We start from the raw sequence: 19446 nt of genomic DNA, 5'->3' as shown, positions 1-19446 counted from the left end.
ACAGCTGGGTGATCTTGGGAAAGCCACTGCCCCTCTCTGGCCCTAAATCTCCTCAACCATAAAAGGGAAAGGTTGGATTACATAAACTGAAAGTCTCCTTTTCAGCTCAGACATTCTGTGATTCCCAGTGTAACCTTGAACTGACCTGCCGGGAACATAAGCATTGTGTTAAGGGGTCTCCCCCCAGGGCTTTGTCTGATGAGACCATCCAACAGCCACTGTGCCCAGAAGGGCACCTCCAAAGCCAAGAGTCCAATGTGGGAGACCTGCTGATTCAAGAGCCCAGAGCTGAGTACGCCATCTCATTCCTAGAATGTCATAGGCCAGGTAAGAAGTCCCCCAGTAATAGCCTGAACCCCTGGACTGTGTGAGACAGAGCAGCAGACATAAAGTGAAGAGTAGGCCTTTCCAGAAATGCACAAGAGAAGAGGTTCCCACCCCCATGCTATCCCTTCCTCACGTCCAGGCGATGGGGAGAAAAGCCAGGTGACTTACAGCACTATTTATAGTGTTCAGACATTGGAGGCAACCCAATTGCCCAGCCATCAGGGAATGCTTAAAGTATGGGACGTCAGGACCCTGGAATCCAGTATAACCATTAACAATGACAAGTATGTGGATTATGCACATTGAAGTGCACAATAGATAAAATAATGTCAAATAAAAAATTTTGAGAATCAAATAGCACTTGCATACCACTACAATAATGCTAACATGTTTAGAAATTATGTTGACAAGATTTAGAAAGAAATTATTGCTAATGCAAACAGTCTGTGATTGATACCATGAGTATAACTGAGCAGCTGTTCAGCTGAGGCACCATGGTAAGTGTTTTGGGAGATTCAGAGAGTCCAGAGGCTCGAGGAGGCTTGCCCCAGGAGGACCTCACGGCATAGTTGGGAATTCATCACCAAACACAAGAGTATGTGAGTGAATTCTGACTGGAGGCGGCTTTCACAGTCACTCCACCTCGAGATTCCTTGATATGGGAGGGTTTTTTACCAAACAGCTCTCCCAGGCATCCAGTGAACTCTGGAGGCACATGGTGAAACAAAGCTGCGGGTTAGCTGGAACCCCACTGGGCTCAGGCCCCTGCCTAGGGTCAATGGCCTTGAACCTCTGAGGCTCCTGGGGCCACACCATAGGCCTCAAGACCAGGGAGGGACCCCTGGCTGAACCCCCTTCAGGGGTGCCTTCTGGAGTTCCTCCAGACTCCTATGGGGGCTCTTGGACCTCTGGAGCTCTGGGCCTACCACCTTTGGAAGCTGGGGTAGACGGAGTGGAGACTCACACCCCTCAGGTGGGTCAGCTGCCCTGAGAGTTCCAGCAAGCCAGATGTTCCCTCCTCAGCGAGCTGCTGTGGGCAAGGCTGGCTGGCCACAGGACCCTGGATTCTGACCCAGGTGCCACTTGCCTCCTACTGGTCCCACACAAAAGACTTAATGCCCCGGGGCCTCAGTTTGCTCATCTGTACAAAGAGGGGTTGCATAGTGCACGTTTACATTCACTAAAATAAAAGCTTCTATTATGTCTGTTTACTCATGAGGGACAGAAGCTCAGGGAGCCTGGGGACAAACCCTGGGCCACAGTAATGGGCACTTCCTCAGAGCACACCGTGGTTGGTAACTAAGCGGTTTCTCCAGAGTCCAGTGTTCACTATCAGCCCCAGCCTGGCCTCTGGAACCGAGGAAGGGAGTAGCCTTGAACTCTGGGTGACCAGTGCTGGGGCCCGAGGACACGCTGTTTAACTCAGGCTGCCCCCTCTTGATTCTCAAGGGCACTGGGGGTTCTCTGGGTGAGAAGTCGAGGAGCTCAGCTTTCTGTGTCATAACTGCATCACGCCTTGTTGATAGTTAATTAGTTAATTGCTATGCAGAGGCAGAGCCAGAGCAGAAATGCCAACTCTAGGTCGGAAACAGCACTTAAACCGTGAGTAACTCTCATTAAGTGATAACAAGCCTACTCAGCTGGGAACAGTGCAGGAAGGAGCTGGGCTTCTAGGAGGCCTTTCGTCAGGGCAACGGAGTACTGACAAGTTACCAGGGTGAGGGGGCAGGAGAACAAGCCTGAGTGTCCCCCTAGAGCCAGCCCCCACCTCCCAAGAGCTGGGAACTGGGGTTTGGGTGTGCCTAACTAGGTTAGGTGGTTTCAGACACCTATCCTTCCCCAACCTGAGCTGAAGAAAGACCCTGACTGCTTCCCACTTTTGTCTCGAAGGAAGTGGTGCTCTGTTCTCCTTTCCTGGCACCGGGTGCCTTCTTACTGACCCACGAGAGGCAAGCTAGTCCATCCTCAAACTTCTTTGGGTGACCAATAGAACTGCTGGTGGCCACAAAGGGTCTGTAAGATTGAGTGAGAACTCAATCATTTCTTTTGGTATTTGAGAAATAATTACCTTAAAGGTGGAAATGTTCCCATTAGTGTTTTGAGTCACGTCAGTCTGTGTCCACATTCCCCCAGTTGATGGAAAGAAGCTGAATGTCTTTTCTCCCCACACCTTTCCAGTCACTGCCCTAAGGGTAGGTCATTTATCATCCAACCCAGGCAGCTTTGAAGAGGGAAAGGAAATGGTGCCATTCATTACTCCCCTGAGGCAACAGGCAGGAGCCATGATTGCCCCTGGCGAAGCTGGTCAGTTTCCTAAGGACGGAGTCCAAAGTGCTCTCCACGGTACATGGGATCCTTCATGACAGGCCCCTGCCGGCACTGCAGCCTCACCTCTGGACACATCACCCCTGCCCTCTACCCTCCTGGCCCCACATTTCTTTTCTGCCCACTCTCTCCCCTCTACAGTTTCATATACACTGTTCCCTCTGCCAGGAACCTCTCCAGCCCACCCCTTCACAGCTTATTCCGACTCATTCCCCAGCTGCCAACTTTAACAGTACATCTCCCCCAAAGTGTCTCACAGCCGCCACCCCCACCCCAAGTCTGGTTGAGAGGCACCTGCTCAGTGCATCCATGTTTCCCTGTCCACCCCTGTCACTGTGCTTCCTCCATTCCTAGTTCCACATCTCAGGTCTCCACTGCACAGTGCTCAGGGCACATGCATGTCTTGACCACCATTGACCTTTCAGATAAAGTATCTTCCCAACACAAAGCAGATGCTTGTTGAATGAATCACCTTATTAGAACTTGTGCCCAAGATTATAAACGCATTCTCACTGAGGTAAACAATTTTCATTCAACACATGGCAAAACCCCATCTAGCTTAAGCTAAAGTGTTAACATTCTGACTATAGATTTCAAATGGCAGTAGCCAGCTGGGAAATCAACCCCATGTGAGTGGTGGCAATTCTCACTTAAACGTGACCCTGCTTTGGTTCAGGTCATGATCTTGAGGTTCATGAGTTTGAGGCCCACATCAGGCTCTGTGCCGATGGCTCAGAGCCTGGAGCCTGCTTCAGATTCTGTATCTTGCTCTCTCTCTGCTCCTCCCTTCTCGCGCTCTGTCTCTGTCTCTCTCTCTCTCAAAAATAAACATAAGAAAACTTTTAAAGTGACCCTGGTCTTGTTGAAGGTTCTGACTAGAAAATCACCCCAATATTTTTGACATGGATGTGCTTGAGTGCACTTGTTACTATATGAAAACTCTAGGGGCACCTGGGTGGCTCAGTCAGTTAAGTGTCTGACTTCAGCTCAGGTCATGATTTCATGGTGCGTGGGTTTGAGCCCCACATCAGGCTCTGTGCTGATAGCTCAGAGTCTGGAGCCTACTTTGGATTCTATGTCTCCTCTCTCTCTCTCTCTCTCTCTGCCCCTCTCCCACTCACACTCTGTCTCTCTCTCTCTCTCTCAAAAATAAACATTAAAAAAAATAGAGAAAGAAAAGAAAACTCTAGTCCTTGGGAATCCTAAGGGAACTAATATCACACTTGGAACATGTTACTTTTTAAAATATTTACCTTTTATCTCAAAAATAATAACTATAAGAGACTCTTAAATACAGAGAACAAACTGACAGTTGCTGTAAGGGAATTAGATGGGGGGATGGGTTAAATGGGTGATGGGCATTAAGGAGGGCACTTTTAGGATGAGCAGTGGGTGTCATATGTAAAGGTTGAATCACTGGGTTCTACTCCTGAAGCCAAGACTACACTGTATGTTAACTAACTTGAATTTAAAAGAAAAAAAAAAGTGGAGAGAAGGATGGCTTGAGGTGATGAAGTAAAGATAGCAGTGAAATAGTAATGTTAGAATCTAGATGGTGAGTATATGGGTAGTTGCTGTAAAATTCTTTCAACTTTTCTGTAGAAAAAAACTTTTCTGTAGGTTTGAAAATTTTTTAAGTAAAATGTTGGGAAAGAAAAAAAATAATATTTTGGTGCTATTTATAGTTTGCAAAATCTTTCATGTATAGTAACTTAGCTATCTCAAAACAACTGGCAAGAAAGCAAGGCAAAAGCCCTTTTGTAGATGAAGAGCCCAAGACCCGGAAAGGTTAAGGCACCGGCCTGAGGCTTCAAAATCAGCACATGGCAGAGTCTGGAACTCATCTGGGTGGGCTGAGTCCAAACCCAGAGCCCTCTCCACCACACATGCTTGTCAGCACAGATGATGGACACAGAAGCCACTTTCTTCCCAACAGCAAAGGGTGGGCTGGCTGGATATTGGCAATGGCTTTTAAAAAAATATTGCTGACCGATTACCATGTTTTATTTTCTGTACTTGATTATAACTCCTTAAGGATAGGGTACTCATTCTTTTCATGTTTCCATATTTCATATCCTGATAGTTTCACATGCTGCTAGAATGTAAGCCAGAAGAGGTCAAGGACTTGCCTCTTGTGCACAGCCACATTCTCTGCACATGGTAAGTGTATTATAAATATTTATTGAGGTAAACTATTTTTATGCTGCAAAGGGCCTGCTACAGAGCTTTGGGCATAGCAGGTGCTCAGTAAATGCTTAAGAATCATACAGAGGTAAACAGTGGCTCCTTCTTTAGAAGGGTGATTCAGTGAGGCAGATGTCCTGGGAAGAAGGTTGGCTACTGAGACCAATTAAGGAGCCTAGATATTTGGGAGACAGCTGTGTCCTTATCTATATGTCCTTTCTATTGCGAGTGAAGGTATTTATAACAGCAAATGGCAGGAACATGAAGGAAGCAAAGCTTAGGGCTCAGGCTCAGAAGCATTTAAGAAGTCATCTTCCAGAGCAGAACAATTCATTTCACACCAAAATCCCAGCTCAAAATCCTCCTGTTATGAAAGTCTGCTATGGAAGGTATGGAAGGTCTTTTTGTATTTGGAGTTGAGTATGAGAGAGCAAATCAAGACAGTGAATCAGAGATAAAAGGCATGTGTGTTGACTTGAGAGTGTGAAGGCAGGGGTGTGTGATCTGGGGCAGGCCCACTGCTAGCTAAATTATTTGAGATACGATACTTCCCCTCTGTAAGTCTCGGTATTCTATGGTTATGTCATCTTGGCTCCATCAGGAGAAGGTCCTGAGCTAGTGGATTAGTGTGGACACTAGTTTCCTACCCATGGCTGGCTTGGAGAAGGAGGGATGAAAAGAACAACCTGAGCTACAAACACACCTGAAATATTTTTCTATGGAGGAAGTGTTCACACACTATTCCTGGGGTGCTACTCTTAAATAACAGACTCTGGGCCTAGGACAGAGAGAAAGCATGTGTATGGTGGCAGCCAGCAAGCCTCCCTCCTGTGACCTGTGATCATCTATTGGCAAGGAAGGAAGTCTTGGCCCTCATGACAGGGAAGCAGCCAGCTCACTCAAGTGGATCTGAGCCTGGGCCAGGCACTGGGAATCCTGGATTTCCTCTGCTTCCACAGGTGACTCATGGCTGGATCTGTCATTTGGGCCCCAGACGTGGGTGAATTAGACCTTGAAAGCCATTCAGGGTGAGAAGTCAGTGGATTATGACCCAGGGTGGAGCCAGGGGCCTGAGCACACCTAGTGAGGGGGGTGCCTGATGGAAAAGAGTGGCATGCCAGTGGAGTAAGGTGGGTCTATCAGGTGTGAGGCCTAAGAGCGAGGAAAAAAGAGAAGGTGAACTTACTGGAAAGTTCAGGGCAATGCTACCATTCACCCCTTCCCCTTTTATCCTGACACCATTCTGGGAAGTTGGGCTCAGTTAATACAGTACCTAAAGTTAAATGGACCTCTCAGACGATCTAATCCTACCCTTTCTTCTACAGAAGATGGAAAATGAGGTCCCCCAGCATTAAGTGACTTGTCCAAGGACTTGCTTCCAGGCACTTGCAGAGAACTGGCTCCCCAGACTGGCCTCAGCCTCCTTCCTTTACCCACTCAGACCTGACAGGATGTTGGGTAGCCAGTGCTGAATGGAGCTGGAGGCCAGCCAAGTCTAGAAGGACAAGAAATAGCATGTCAGAGGGTATCAGATGAAATCACAAACACAGACGTCAGCATCTTGGAGGATAACAAAAGATATGGAAAGAGACAGGGATTAGGCAAGGAAGGACAAACTCTCAGGAGTTTGTTACGTACCAGGGGCAAGATGAATAACTTGCTCAGGCTCTCATTGTAGTGCTCACAGAGATATAGTATGAATATTTGCTTATGCAGCTGTTTCACTAGCCGGTGAGGTCCTTGGGGACAAGAGTTATGTATTATTTATCTTTAGATGTCTGGTACAATCCCTGACTCCATAAATGTCTGGTAAAGGAATGAATGAATGAATGAATGAATGAATGTCAGCTGGGCATACTTTAGAGTTCCATGCTCAGCTCTGCCACTTACCAGCTATAAACCTCAAGCAAGGAACTAAAAAACAGGAGTACCGACAGTACTCATTTCATAGGATTGTGTGAGGATTAAATGAGACCAGGCATCTGAAGTGCTCAATAAATATTAGCTATTTTTATGATGACTATTTTCAGGAAGCAGAACCAAGGGGGGAGTTAAATTCAATAAGCCTGGAGAATGGCACACGGCTCAGTGAGAAGTTTAGGCTTCGACACATTGTGTGCCTCCCTTTCTCTCATCGTCCCCACTTTCCTCTCCCCTCACCGCTGTCATTTCTGGAATCCACCTGCTCTTTACTTGAGAATTTCTTGATTTGAGTTCATCTGATTATATTTAGAAAGATCTTTGTTTGAGGCTCAGGGCAACTTGGCCTGTCTTTAGCCTATGCAGTCATACAAATCCTTGCTTTAGAGGGCAACACAGACAAGACGCACCTCTGCTTTTATGATGGTGCAAATGGTGGTATTCCAGACTCCATGGCACCTGGAGGGAGAGGTCATTTGGAACCTTGGCCTTGTTGAATCAAATCACACAATGATTGTGGGCAGCCATGCCACCTACCTGTTCCTAAGGCCATCTTGAACAGGGTAACAGGATAGGCCAGTGAAGGTCCCCATCCTGACCACCTCTCCTCCTAAGCTCTGGAAAACCCCAGCTAATTCATAGGGAAAGCACATATCCCCTTTTTGCCAGGCTGAGTGATATGAAAGCAAATCACCAGGCAGAAAAGAAGAAAGATACATTAGAGCTAAATCCTGGAGGGCCTTATATGCCAGGCTATAGGCTTTTAGGCTTTAACCAGCATCTGATGGGAAGTTGTTCGACATTTCAGAGAAGGGATATAACCTGGTCAAAACTCTGCTTCTGAGAGGTAATCTGGCAGATGTGCTTGTCTGTAGGATAGCAGCCTGTAGTGATAGCAGTGGGAGGGAGTTAAGAACAGCAAGAAGAGCCACTGGTATCAGAGGACAACTGAGAAGAGGGAGGAAAATCATTCCAGAAAGTATCCCCTGGTATCTTATTGGCCAAACCCAGGCCACATGACCATGCCTGGCTGCAAAGGAGGCTGAAAAAAGTAAGCAGCTAGATTTTCTGTCTCTATCATGGTAAGTGGGGCCTGCTGGCAGGGAGGGGGTACTGGGAAAGGGCCATAGACAAGGCAACCAGCAGTGAGTACTGCTTGGTTACAAAGACGCCAAGTACAGGCCTCCCGCAATGAAGGCCAGGGCTATAGAGGGGAGGAGGGAAAAGAGGAAGTGAATGAAAGAGGCGCTGTGGAGGTAGAATGGCAGGACTTGGTAACTAATGAGATATAAAGGGGTGGGGTCGCAGACCATCCTGGGGTTTGGAGCCAGGACCACTAGGAGAGTGCGGTGTGTGAGCAGAAATCGGGAAGTCAAGGGAGAAACGGGTCATGGGACACAGAGGTGATGAAATCTGGGGTCATTGTGGAGTTTGAGGTGCCTGTTTCAGATGGAGACTTCCAGGTTGGAAACATGGAGCTTAGAGGGGCTCAGGAAAAAGTCCCTGTGTCACAATCCACATGCTTAAGTGCTAAGGGCTCCACAGACTGGGCAGGCCGTATGAAGGGGCTTCCTGAAAGGGGTGAGCTGGAAAGAGAGCTTTTAAAAAGGAAATGCCATGGCGAGAAACGAGGAAGGTCACGTGGAAGGGGAAAGTGCAAATCCCAGAAAGGGACAGAGGACAGACTTGTGGCTGCCGGGGAGAACTAACCTGTTACGGAGATGCAGACAAACACTGATGAGGCTTGGCCAAGGTCAGGGCAGAAATGACGCCGGTAAAGGGCTTTAGACATGGACTGAGGAGCTTGGATTGCATAACATAAGAAAGAGAGGACCAGTGACTTTTCCTGACCTGGAGAAGATGGCAAAGTGGTAGCTGAGAAAAACGAATCTCGTGAGTGCTTCCAGAGCCCATGGCCTAATATAAGAAGTTCCTCACTTTGGAGAAATAGAATCTTCTTACATCATGTTAATCTTCAGAGTTGAAAATAAATAAATAAATAAATAAAACTTTCGCATCTCTGCTATGATCATCCTTATGAGGAAGGTGAGGAAGATTCCTCCCCATTGCAGACAAGGAAACTGAGATCCAAAGAGGTTAACAATAACCTCCTTGATGTATGAACAGCCAAATAAGCACAGGAAAGGATGCTGGACATCATTAGTCATGATGGAAATGCAACAGATGACCACAGTGAGCTACCAGGACATCCCACTAAAACAGCTAAAATTCCAAAAACTGACAACCCCAAGTACTGGTGAGGATGTCCAGCAATGGGAACACTCATAACGGCGAAGTGTTTCTTCTCGAATCACTTTCGAGAAGTTGGGCAGGCTTTTGTTGCTCGGGGTTTGTTTGTTTGTTTGTTTGTTTGTTTGTTTAGTAAAAAGTTAAACAGACTCTTACCGAGTGAGTCAGGAATGCTACTCTTAGATATTTACCTAGGAGAAATGAAAACACATGTCTATACAAAAACATACACACATATTCATCACAGCTGTATTTATAACAGCCTGAAAGTAGGAAAAGAAACAAATATCCATCAAGGGGAGTAGATAAAAATTCTGTGGCACATCCATACAATGAGACACTACTCAGCAGTGAAAAGGATTGAACTACTGATATATGCAATGACATAGATAAATCTCAAAAGCATGCAGAGAGAAAGAAGCCAGACATTAAAAAGAACATGCTGTTTGGGGCGCCTGGGTGGTTCAGTCAGTTAAGCGTCTGACTTCGGCTCAGGTCATGATCTCACAGTTCATGAGTTCGAGCCCTGTGTCAGGCTCTGTGCAGACAGCTCAAAGCCTGGAGCCTGCTTTGGATTCTGTGTCTCCCTCTCTCTCTGCCCCTCCCGCACTCATGCTCTGTCTCTGTCTCTCTCAAAAATAAGTAAACATTATAAAAAATTTTTTAAAAAAGAACTTGCTGTTTGACTCCTTTTATATGCAATTCTAAAACAGATAAATTAATTTATTGTGAGAGAAAGCAGATCAGCGGTTTCCTGGGAGTTGGTGGGGGAAGGGACTCAGGGGATAGAAATGCTCTGTTGAGGAGGTGGTATCCACATGGGTGCGTACATATTTGTGAAAACTCATTGAACTGAACATTTAAAATGGCTACATTTTTGGGGTATATAAATTCTATCACAATGAAATTGATTTAAAAAGAGAAGGAAATGTCTGGCCCCTGGCTGGTTCAGTCAGTTAAGCACCTGACTCTTGATTTTGACTCAGGTTATGATCTCACAGTTTGTGAGTTTGAGCCTGGCGTGGGGCTCTGTGCTGACAGTGCAGAGCCTGCTTGGGATTCTCTCTCCTTCTCTACCTCTGCCCCTCCCCTGTTCTCTCTGTCTCTCCACATAAATAAATAAGCATCTAAAATAAAAATAAAAAAACAAAGTAAAAAGGGAAGGAAATGTGACTTGCTTGCAGTCACGAGTAGAGTGTGAGTAACGAATAGAGTCCCATCCGCACTGCTCTGGGCGGGCAGGGTGGGCTTTGAAGAGGGGCCTGTGAGGTGCATCAGTGCAGGTGGGCCGACTCAGGTGAGTAAGGGAAAAGATGAGCGAGCCCTAAGCTGGGATCTCAGGGGCCTATTCTCCACAGGAGAGCAGAAATAGGACTTGAGTGGAGAGTAACAGCCCAAACAAGTGGCTGCAAAAAGGAGCATGGGAGAGAAGGAGGTGGAAGGTTGTAGGGCAAGTGGGTGATGAGTGAGGCCTCTGCCATAGAGCACCACAGAGGGTCAGCCTTGGTGGGGGGGCACTCCAACTGAGGCAGTAGCTTGTCTTTCCAGAGGCTGGATCCAAAATGCTGCCCAGTGTCTTCGAAGAGGGAAGACCAAGGTCCTTGTGAACTGAACTCTCCCTCAGCCCCTCGTGCTGATTTGCAGTATGATTTTCACCCTGGGGGATGGGGTAAGCCAGAGGTACCCCCTTTCTGGTACCCCATGCAGGCTTGCTTGGTGTCTTTGGATTCTGGAAGGGCAGCTGGTATTGTCTTCATACATCCCCCTTCCCTCCACCCCCCAAAAAAGGGACCTATACTGGAGGGCATCATCCTAAAAGCTAAACCGATTCAGTTTTGTAAAAAAGTAAAACTAGGCAGCTTTACACTCCTTTGTGTTTCTCTGCGTCATAATCGTTACAGAGGAATCAATGTGCCTTTCCTTAGTTAAAACACGGACCTTCTTGCCACTGAAATGGACTTTAATAATCCCGACTTTGTTAACTTCTCTGCACGACTAGACATGGATTCTAGGACTGGAAGAATGCCAGACACCCTTGCGCCCCTGTATTTTTCACACTGCCAGGAGTTAGACAACTGTCCAAAGCAAATTGGTGCCTTTGATTTTTTTCACTGAGTTTTTTCACTGTGATTTTTCACAGAGAAGGAGAGAGAATCCCAAGCAGGTCTGTGTTCTTTGGAGAAGAATGCTAACAATCTAGAGCCACAGACTTTATGTTGTTGGAGCCATAACTGAGAGAAAAAACATATTTTGAATCATTTAACACAATCTCTCACCACATAGCCAAACTTCGTAAAAAGCTCCTTTAAATGTGTCTGTTCTTTCCCCCACAGTCCTTGGCTTATTCTCATTATTGTCCCCAGAGATTCAGCTCCGGCCCTCAGCTGACAAACCCAGCTCAGCCATGGAGTTAGCCAGCCCTGCACCTCTTTGCAAGCAGGTGAGTGATGAGACACCATAGTCAGCGTGCCCTTGAAGTTTCACACCTACACATACCCACAAAGCATTCACCCCACAAAGCACGTTTCTTTCTAGGCAGGATGTGGCAAACGTTGTTGGTGCCTATTTGGCCATCATTCCCCAGACTTCCTGGCCAAAAGAAATATCCCCAGGGTCTGGCGATGAATTGTAATTGGTCCAGGTCAGTGGTTCTTTTTTTTTTTTAAACTATATTTTTAGAGCAGTTTAGATTCAAAGAAACATGGAGGTGAAGATACAGAGATTTCCCCTATTCCCCTGCCCCCACACATGTATGATTCCCCCCTCCCCTATTATCCACATCCCTCATCGGAATGGTAATGATTCTGCATTGTCACATCATTATCACCCAGAATGATAGTCTACATCAGGGTTCATTCTTGGTGTTTTACCTTCTCCTGGTTTGGATGAATGTGTAATGGCATGTTTCTGGCACTATAGTATCTTATATATCATATAATATCATATATAATTTCACTGCTCTAAAAATCTCTGTGCTCTGACTATTCATCCCTCCCTCCTCCCTAACTGCCGGCAACCACTGATCTTTTTACTGTCTTATTATATAGTTTTACCTTTCCCAGAATGTCATACATTTGGAATCATATAGTGCGCAGCCTTTTCACATCGGCCTTCTTTCACTTCATAATATGCATTTAAGTTCCTCTAGGTCTTTTCATGGCTTTGGTAGCTCATTGCTTTTTAACACCGAATAATATCCCATTGTCTGAATGCACCACGGTTTGTCCATTCACCTGCTAAAGGACATCACTACTGCTTCCAAGTTTTGGCAATTATGAATAAAAGTGCCATAAATATCCCTGTGTGGGCATTTGGGCTGATCAACCTTTTTTAAAATTATTATTTTTATCACCCTAAGGAAGCTTTTTAGACTTTTTCCCCCTAATTGCCTCCTGTGAAATTTTAACACCATAGATATATTGCATATGTTTATATACTGTATGTATATCTGTGCTTTATACATAAAAAGAATAAGATTTTTTTTTTGCCCTCAAAAATCAATTTTCACTCCTTTGAGGGTGATATCACTGCCTTTGAAAATGCATGGTCTTAGTCAATGAAGAATTACTTTTGCCAATGACTGGTCTGGGGTGGGCATGTGATCCAGTTCTGGCCAGTGAAACAGGAAGGAATCCTGCTTGGGAAAGACTTTCCTCCTTGATTAAACAGACACGTAAAGAGAAATGGCCTTCAGCCACCAATTATGGTCTCTCCTATGAGGATTTACCACTTGGAACTATGGCTGCCATCTTGTAACCATGGGAGTGGTAGAGAGAAAGGACAGAAAATGCCTAAGCCCTGCTGAAATCATTGGGCCATTAAACAGTCATAACCTCCGCCTGCTTGCAGACATGTCATTAAATGCAATAGTAAATGTTTGTAGGCTTTAAGCCACTATCAGCAGGATATTCTGGGGCTTGCAGCCTAAAACTTCCTAACTGATAAATAGGGTTTGTTGCTAAGAAAGAAGCTACCTCTCCCACTGGCACATTTTACGGATGCAGGCTTGAGCAAGAAGAGCCGAGGGAGGTTATTTGGTGAGGTTGTGAGCATTTGGACATGAATAAGGGATGTGGTCCTGGCATCTGAGGAGAAGGACGCCAGAGGAAGGTGTGCTGAAAAGTCAGCCGCTATAGCTACACGCAAGGTCTCCTTGAGGCCAATGGTCCACAGTAAAGTGCTAGAATTTGTCTGAACCCTTGTTTCATATAAAACAAATGAGGGACGATGAGGACTGTTTTCAATTTCAGAGTGTTCTTCTGAGAGTACTTTCCCCCAAATCAAAGTGCTTCCCTTCTCATTCTCTGCGTATCTTACTTACACAGTGAATCAAGCCCTGAGGCTGTGCGCTCCTGGGGCAGAAATCCCTTGGTGGGGGTCTCCTGCCCCTGCTTCTCCCTGGCCCATCAGCTGTCCCGTGTGGGGAGGGGGCCACACTTCCCAGGAATGAGGGTGAGGTGTGGTCACAGGCCATGACGTGTGTCTCTTACCAAGAGTCTGGTGCAGCCCCAAACTTACGTAGCAGGTATTTCAAGACCCATAGAACAGGAAGACAAAGCCAACCTAGAGAATGAGCCCCAAGTCCCACCATATTTATAGAATGAGGACACTGGAGTCTGGAGGGGTAAACACAGGAAGTTAGGGGGTCCAGGCCAACCACTTACTTCCCAAGAGGTCAAAGATTACTCAGGTAATAGCAAGATGTTGGTAATCCTGAGAGCAGAGCTCTCATCTCTGTCTCCTCACCCCTACCCAGTGGCCTTTCCCAGCACCTTGGGGCTGTAGTTTATTGCTCCTCACCCAGAGCTGGGCTGGGCTATCTTGAACTGTCATTTGTGTCTGCTTTCATCAAACTAGTCACTGTTCATAGCTTATCTTCCCATCTAAATTACAAGCTTCTCAAAAGCTGGGATCCTGACATACTTGTGTTGGATCCCTCATGGCACATGTAACACCCTACGTTATGCCCACGAGACACCTAACAACCAGCCAACTTGATTTCTAAGCAGCTGATGTAGTGAAGAGACCAGAAAGAATGTCGAGGCTAGGGGAGGCATTTGGGGAACGTTTACATTCTGTTCTGTATTCTTTTATGTAATGGTCAGTCAGGTGTGCGGCCACAAGAGGAGACAAAGGATAGGCTCAGGAAAAAACAAAATTTATTATGCCAACAGGTGCTAAAGACAGAAGGCATGGCACTCCATGCAGTCACGTGGGAAAGACACCAGAGTGGTCAGGAGGCAAAAGGCAGGAGCAAGGAGAAGGTCTAGACCACAGTCTTTATTGGCTTTCCGAGGGAAAGGCAAGGTAGAACAGGGTCAACAGCTCAGCACTGACTAGTTTGAGTAATTTCAGTGCACTTTGGGCTGTAGGGATGGTCTCTAGTGCCTGGTACCTGACCCTAGGTGATGAAAGCAAAGGGATATTGCCTTCTGGAGTGGATAGGCCAGATAGAGAAGGTGCGGTTCTGGATTGGTTAGTTTGTACAGTAAAGGCATGCACTTGGCTGAGTCCTCTGCTATCCCTAATAATTGACTAGCCCTGGGAGGAGTATTCTCTCTCCAGCCAGAAAGGTTTTTTAAGATGTCAAAACATAATAATGTACATAAAAAACTATACGTGTGTGTCTGTGTATACATGTACACACACACACACACATACGTCTGCTCTGGAAAGGCTACTCCTAAATCACCCAGATCAATAAATGGGAATGTTTATGGGATGCCTGGGTGGCTCATTTGGCTTAGTATCCAACTGTAGCTCAGCTCATGATCTCACGGCTCATGATTTCAAACCCCACATTGGGCTGTGCTGTCAGCATCGATCTCACTTTGGTTCCTCTGTCTCCCTCTCTCTCTGCCCCTCCCCAGCTCGTGCTTTCCCTCTGTCTCAGAAATAAGTTAAAACCTCAAAAAATTTAAAAAAAAATAAAAAATAAATGGAAATGTCCACAGTACCCCCAGAACCTGGATTCCCTACCTCTTTTTCACTGGTTGGAGATGATACTCTGTATTTATATATATGTAAGAATCAGAATCCCTGATTCCAGAGCTAAAAAGTGCTTTATGTATTCAGCTTATTCAAATCTCCTCTTGTAAATACCTCCTTTGAAGCAATTTTCCACTTAGCCGAAGGAGACACCGAGGAAGAGGGAGTGTCCCAAGGTGTTGCCTTGAATCGGGGTTGGGAGTGCAGTAGCACTGCTCTGGGACTGCCCCATGCCACCCCATCCCTGGAGTCTCTCTTCTGAGCAGCTCCTCTGGGGGCTTCTGTCTGCATGGCTGCTGCGATGGGCACTGAGCCAAGTGAGTTATGCATATGGCCTCTGTTCTCCGGACATGAGCAAGACAAGACAGGCCCTGACAATGACACGGAACTAAGGGACACACTTGCAAACGATGATAATATGAAATGTTTTTGTACAGGCATTTGGTGGGCTGAGGAGAGAGGAGGGGGTGGCCCAAGAAGTGGCAGCACAGAGAGGGCACTGGACCCAGGTTGTGGCTCTGCCCCTAACTGGGCAACGTCAGGAAAGTCTCTTCCACTTTCATTTTCTCACTTTCAAATTATGAGATAAGGAGACAACACAGTCTATTTTTTCAGTTCTCGTATTCTACAACTGTCTAAATTTGGGCAAAGGAATGGAGCACAATGAGGCAATAGCAATACTAGGAATGGTAACAATAATAATGGGCAACATATATTGAGTTCTGTGAACGTGGGCACTGCTCTCTATCCTTCACCTGTTGATGTAATCTCATAGCGACACTGAGACATAGATAATGTTATCTATCCCCATTTTACAGATGAGGAAGCTGAGACCCCCCAAAAAATAAAGCACTTAAAGTTATACATCTGGTAAGTGGTGCAGCCAGAATTGGAGCCCAGACAGTCTGAGCATGCCATTGGGAAAACCAGTGCTGGTGTCCCAGCCTCTATGGAGGAGCTGGGGTGCTGTCCCATCTAGCAGTGTCCCTGGAGAGTGGAGGCCCAGCTTCTGGGTTCCCAAGGCTGGGGAACAATTCCAGTGCCAGCAACAGCAGAAAGAGGTGGGGAGAAAAAGGAGGGGGAGGAGGCTGGCTGGATACTCTTGTGTTTAGGGCACACACATACCTTGCTGATTAGCAACGATGGGAAAGGAAACACACTGAGGGCCCTTGACAGCTTAATGGGGTTTTAGAAAAATACACATCTATATTTTTAAACTTTTTTTTTTCCATTTGAACATTTTTAGCTTCAAGTTCTGGACAGAAATAGCAACTGTCTTAGATAACTCTTCATCCTTAGGCTCCCACGTTTGGAAAAGGTCTTGGCCCAGCCTGGGGAAAAGAGATAGAGATTAAAAAGGAGAGATTGAGAGAGGAGCAGGGGAAAGCAAGCTTAGCACAGCATCTGGCACATACATGGTAAATGCTTCATTGATGATGATGGATGGATGGATGGTTGGATGGATGGATGGGAGAAAGAAGGGATTTGATGGGAAAAAGAAAGCATGTTTATCCATAAGATTCTCCTGAGAATTAAGAGTAGATTCTTTTGAGGGGAGACTGGGTGGTTCAGTCAGTTAAGCATCCAACTCTTGGTCTCAGCTCAGGTCTTGATCTCAGGGTTGTGAGTTCAAGCCCTACATTGGGCTCCACACTGGGCATGAAGTCTACAAAAAAAAAAAAAAAGAGTAGACCTTTTGGAAAGATATACTCACTTGCTTGCCAATGACCAAATCCAGGGTCACATCTAAAGGGCTGACCGTCCACCAGGGTCTTGCCTCTTCTAAGTAGTTTAAACCAAGCCTGGAGAAAGAAGGACACTCACAATTCTGTTCTGTCCACCAACCCCCCCCCCCCTTTCCAGCCACTTCTTCTGCCTAATCTGGACCACTCACAATTTTGCTAAATACACTGTGGCAGATTCCATAGTTTGGCCTGATCAACATCCATTCCAATACCCTTCTGCCTTGCCTTCCTATTGTACAAGGGGTGGAAAGAGAAATACCCAAATCCCACCCTGTTGTGGAGGTAAGGGACTAGGTTGGTTATACCATTCTAGATGTTCCAAGGTAGCCCGAAGTCCTGGAGAATGGCTTCTTACCAACATAAATGAGCAAAGCTTTGTCCATCATTTCCCCCTTCTTCCTTCTTGGAACTCTGACACAACATTTGAGGTGCAGCAACCATTTTGTGAGGAATAGGATAAAAGCTCTGAGTTGACGATGTCAGAGCAGGAGGGCAGAAGAAGTTGGGTCCCCAAGGGCCTCACTAAACTGCCATACCAGCTCTGGGCTGTCTACCTCTGGTCTCCCAGTTATACGAGAAAGATAAACTGAGAAAGATGCAACCACAAAAAGTGGCTTGTTTAAGCCACTAGGTTAAGTTTTCTGCTCCTCTCTGATACCAAACCCAATCTTAACTGATACACACAGTTCATGCATTTTAGGTCTCCACATTTGTCCATTTGACTTCTTAAATCCTCTTCTCTGTCTTTTCTTCTAGTGAACTCTTTTTTTTTTTCCGTTTGTCCCCAATTTCTGCAGACATCCCTGAGCCCCTCCCTTCCCCTCTTTGTATGTCCACATTACCCATGGAGGTCATTTCTCTTCAATGCCACGTCCCACCCTACCATATCCCACCCAGAATCTTTAATTTCTTCCAATCTTGGTGTTCCATCCACTTTATCTAAAGAGATGCTCAGATCTCCCCACTCTTGAACAAACCTTGGTTTGCTCTTGCTTCCCCTTTGAGCTACCAATTCTCTCTACTCTTGAGCTCTGACCAATGGTGCTTGGTTTTCCTCCTATAGGAAATATGGTGAAAGGTAAGGGGGGGTCAAACAGGCTGGGATCATATATGATCTCTACTACATACTACCTGTGGGCCTTTGGGTTCCTGTCTCTGAACTGCTGGACCTTCATCTGTAAAATGAAAATAACTGAATAATTGAAGGTGATGATGCATTCAAAGTACACAACACAGAGAAGGTGCTGGATAAGTATTAGTTCCCTTGCCATTCTGATGGCCTGCCTCCCTCCCTCCTTCTTTCCTTCCTTAAGCACATTCTAGGCATGAGAACGATTTAAGAAACACAAAGTTGGCTTAAGCATGATTTTCCCCTCTTTTCTTCACTCCCCAAGGTGACTTGCCCCAGGCTTTTATCCTTACTCACATTTTCATTTCAATACTTTGTTTTTCAGAGAGCTCATCCATATTCACAAATTCAAACTTCAGCTAATAGTGAATCATTCACTCCCAAATATGCAAATCTAGGATGGACTTTTCTCCTAAATGTCCATGCCCTTGCCCCAAGTTTCTGGAGACATGTCCCACTGGGGGTCCTACAGCCAGTTGTACTGCACTTTCTTCCAAAATATGTTGATAAACATAGTTATCTGTCCAATATCCCTGGAGGATAGTAAGGAACAGGTATGATATATAGCACCATGGCCATCAAATAATGACAACTTTTATGCCACAAGATGCTCTCTCTTTCTCAACAAAGTTGGCTTAAATTGGACAGATGTTGGGTTATGATGCTGAGCATGGATGCATGAACCAGTGCAATGGAGTCTGTTGTAAATATTGCAAACCTTGACTCCAGCAAGAAGGAAGGTAGAAACTAGGAGCTGAGCCTATGTTTGTGGCCTTAGCATCTATTCAGGGAATTCTGGACTGGCACTTGTGCACAGAGGGAACACATTTATCCCTTCCCTTAGAGGTGAGCCTTAGGCCTTGGCAGTCCCAGAAGCACCTCCCCCACATCTTCACTTGAATTTGTTTACTAACTGCCTAGTTTGCTCCAATAAGTAGCAGTTCTCTGCAGCAGTAACCCTGGAGTCCCCACAAAGCACTTGGTGGAGGCTTTCTATGGAAGGCTCCACCCCACCCCCATAGCCTTTCTTCTTGGAGGACTGGACCTGGTGCCATGAGTCAGGCCCCTTGCTCAGCTCCTCCAGCTGACCCACCATAGAAGGGCAGAGGGCAGAGGGCAGAGGGCAGAGGGCAGAGGACAGAAAATAACTCATGAGAACCAAAAACAAAACCCCATTGGAACCACAAATGGAACTGGCTTAGGGAAAAAGGAGCCTGGGACACTTGGGCTATTAATAAAGCCATGTGTGCCTCGGCCCTCTTATCCCAGGAAGCAGGCCAGGCCAGCTCATGGCCAAGTGTGTTCATTTTTGGGAAAGCCCCAATTTACCAGATAAAAAATGCCTCAGACCCTATTCATTTTGCAAGCTCCTCCTAACACACACACGGTCACACACAGTTGCACGTGCACAACTTTTTTGTCTGTCAAGTCTTAGAGACACTGCCTTATCTCTAACCCCTTGTTAGTCCCCAGAAGGGAAGAAGGCACAAGAACAAATGGTAACGTATGCGGCCTTGGAGACTCCTGAGGACTCGGTTGGAGTAACTATGTCTTTGAATTTGTTCTCTGTGACCCTGC

This window comes from Acinonyx jubatus, chromosome A3, assembly GCF_027475565.1.
Source record: "Acinonyx jubatus isolate Ajub_Pintada_27869175 chromosome A3, VMU_Ajub_asm_v1.0, whole genome shotgun sequence".
Classification (NCBI taxonomy): domain Eukaryota; kingdom Metazoa; phylum Chordata; class Mammalia; order Carnivora; family Felidae; genus Acinonyx; species Acinonyx jubatus.
Note: the sequence above shows the minus strand (reverse complement) of the source record.